The following is a 3856-nucleotide window of genomic DNA, read 5'->3' on the forward strand; positions in this document are numbered from 1 at the left end:
CTGCGCCACCAGGGAAGCCCGAAAGTGACCTTTCAATTTGATTAGAACCTAAGGTTTATAGATAGTAGAGTCTATATCCATTATATTGGGTATATTTTCTCAAAACGATATTGGAAGGAGGCCTTCCAAAATGTGCACTTAGTAAGCAAAACTGTTTTTCCATCAAACAATTTAAAAGGCTTCCCAGGGCTTTTATACTTTATACTGATTTTTAAAGTCTTCTAGTGATAAAGAATAACAATGGAAAATATAACCATTAGGGGTTGACTGTAAAATGACAGAGTGCTGTAACAATAAAACCAAATCTACCTTAATAAACCACACACAAATCACTTCCTCAGGAGAGCAATAGCGACTGTTTTGCTCTAGAGATCATCTTAAAGCCTAGCTAACCATGTGTCAAGTTCATCATTCTCTGAGGTCACAAAGGACCACAGCCAGATTAGCTAGAACTGCATCTGCCAGAACGTCAGGGTGGCAACTGGCTCTCCTCTCTTAAATGAATGGTTAAAATCGCTTTCTGTTATTATCTTTGATTAGGTTTGAATATTTTTTGCTTTAGTTCTTGTGTAGGTTCCACCTGTTTTACTGTGAGAATTTTAGGAGGAAATGAGCCTTCTCTAGGTTTTAATTTCTCATTTTTAGAAAATAAATGGGTTATACGAAATATTCTGAGACTTTCCATCTTTGAAACTTTCCTCTAAGGTTCTCTAATTTGGGAATTAGCAATTTTACTTGTATATTAAACTATGAGTTTGAGAAGAAAGCAGCTTACTATTTTGCACTATTTTTACATGAACGGCTAACCCTAAAATACCCTCTGGCAGTTGGTTCTTCTAAGTGCTTCCATGTTCCTTTCTGAACTTTGTTTAGAATACTTCTGGGTAAACATTGCTAGGTACTGTGCAGCAGAGGTTTTACAATCAGCCTACCTAGGAGGCTCCAAATTTTGGTCCACTACTTACCAGTCAATAGACCTTGAGTGTATTGCCCAGTTTTTCTTAGCCTCAGTTTCTTCATCTTTAAAATGGTAATAACAATAGTATATCATAGTACTGATGAGAAGAATCAATAAGACGAGGCACATAGAATGTTTTGGATAATGCCTGCCACATGGGAATTGTTCAAGAATTGCATTTACATGTGTTTACATTTCTTTTCTCTACTGGGTTGTAACTAGACAAAGAACATTGGTAGCTACCTGTTGATGTGTCACCCTAGACACCCAATCTAGAAACTTGGCAGTTAGCTTTACACCCAGTCTATACCTGTTGATCTCACCTCCTTAATATTTCTTGAATTCTTCTTCCCATCCCTGACTACCAGTGCGCCCACTGAAGAAATCCCCATCTATCCCCTGGATGATAATAGCATCCTTACATGTCTCCCTGACTAGATAGCTGCCAAAGTGACTTTTCTATAATACAAATATGGCCATCAATTCCTCTCTTGATCAAAACTCCACTGCCTAAAGGACAACGTAGCTTGGCGTTTAAGGATCTCAAAAAATATGGTGCCTGATCAGCTCTTTGCATACCAGGCTTTAGAAAAAAAAATCATAGAATGATCTCATGGAGAGCATCAGGGAAGGTTTAATCAATAAGGTAGAAAGAGAATCAGAAGAGTACACTGTTCTGTAACAAACATCAATAGTATTTCTCCTTCCTCAAAAAGGTAGGAATACTGCTCTATAAATTGAGTAATAAAACAGCTAAAGAAACCATAGCAGGAAAGGCTCACACCTGGGTATTTTTCTATTCTGACAAGAAAGAGGAAAATGTCTGTCTACCACAAAATTAATAAACTTTTGAAAGACAAAAGAAATCAGTGCTGATAACTCTATGAGGTTTAAGCTTAATTTTAGAAAAAAAAAAAAATCACAATTCATCTGGGTCCAGCCTATGCCTCGGACAGGCTGTAACCACTAAATCATTAGTAACATAGTGCTTCACTTGACCTTATTTCCCCAGACATCACTGCCACTACTGACCAGCAGCATCCAATATGCTGAGAGAATAATGTCATAGAAAACCCTCAGCAACTCTGCCTTCCGAAAGTGCTGCTTCTGCCAGTGACGTCACAGCTTGTCAGCTCAATATGCCACCGGCATGTGGGTTCACTTCAAGTGGTGCTAATAAATAGCATCAAGCCATCCAGTTGCACTCCATTTTGAGATCACATTACAAAGCTACATGAAGTCCTGGGCAAGGCAGGAGGACTGATGCTATTTTACTGTCTCTTTAGCATCATTATGTACTTGAAAAGGAAAAGAAATCATAAGAAAAATAGGAACATAATCATCTAACAACTAACTGTAGTTTACAAACTTCTTTCTTACATGCTTTACAGGAGATGGATAAAGCCAATATGATTCCAGTTTTAAAGATAACTAAACTGGAGTTCAATTGAGTTTCCCAAGGTCACTCAATAGGATGTGGCCCTCACGTCTTCTGTCTTCATATTTTCTGTAGGTATTGCACGAGCAGAATCAGATAGACCGGGCCTCGGTGGTGTCTGCTTCTTATGCAGGCGTATTCAACATATGGGAGCAGGGCCCCTCTTGAGGGGCTTGGGCTTGGACTATTGTTCTCTGTAATAACATGGATGGCCAGCTGCTGGTTTTGATTCAGTAGCCAGTTGTAAAAAGTGAACAACACTTGCATAGAAGCAAAGTAGAAAGCAGTCCTCCTTGGGGACAGCTTGAACTCAATAAATAGCTCCATTAGTTTAAGGCGGGAAATATGCACAGGGATACAGATAGAACTCACAAAGGCACTGTTTCTTTCTACCTTTACTAATTGCATCTAACTTCTTTCAGTGGTTACTGGTTAATAGGACTGGGCATATGGTCCTTAGAATTGAAGGGACATTAAAGGTTCATTTCTCCCATATGCCTGTTCTTAAACAGAACCACCCTTAACACCATATCAGATTTTTTTCTTATATTTCTTTAAACTATATAAAGTCACATAAGCTATTGAAGCTACCTAACAATTGAAGCTACCTAACTATAAAAGTCACATAAGCTCATTGAAAAGATTTTGAATTATACAGGAAATTATCAAGAAAAAATTAAAATCACCTACAATTCAATACTCTAGATATGGTCGTTATTACATTTTGATGTGTTTCCATTCAATTTTTTACATGTATGTTTCTATCGTTTTCAGAATTAACTTTCTTATATCCTGCTTTTTTTCTCTTAACATTATATGAGCAAGCTTGATTATATGATGAGAATCTTCCCATTAAATATTCTTGAAAATTATTAATTTAAATGGCTGCACTTTTTTCTCATATGGATACACCAAAATATGTTTACCCTTGTCTCTACAGTTCAACAGTCAAGCTTACTTTGCTATTGATAAAGAATGCTGCAATGATCATCCATTTACAGAAATGGTTGTTCAAGTTTCTGATTATTTTCTTAGACAACTCTAGAGAGGGAATTACTAGCTGAAGGAGCATTAAGATTTTATGACTTTTAATACAACTTTTTTTTTTACTACAACTATGACTTCTTTTGTTTTCAAGAAAGCACCACCAATATATGAGGGATGTTTTACATTCATCAGCTTTAAATATTATGTTCTGTATTTGTTTGAGTTTGCTAATCCAAGAGTTTGTGAGTATTCCTGAAATGTATTTTCTTTTTAAAGACATTCAGAGAATGAGATTTGACACCCTCCCTTGACAAAACCCTGCATGACTGATTGAAGATAAACTGGCTTTGAATATAACAAAGTCTAAAATGTTACAGACACTTGTTGTTGTTGTTTGATGCAGAATAAAATTAGGAACAAGAGAGAAAGTGGGCCGGAGACCAGACCAGAGGCCGAACTCAGGATCCGACAAG

Source organism: Neophocaena asiaeorientalis, unplaced genomic scaffold (genome assembly GCF_003031525.2).
Source record: "Neophocaena asiaeorientalis asiaeorientalis breed wild unplaced genomic scaffold, Neophocaena_asiaeorientalis_V1.1 scaffold975, whole genome shotgun sequence".
Classification (NCBI taxonomy): Eukaryota; Metazoa; Chordata; class Mammalia; order Artiodactyla; family Phocoenidae; genus Neophocaena; species Neophocaena asiaeorientalis.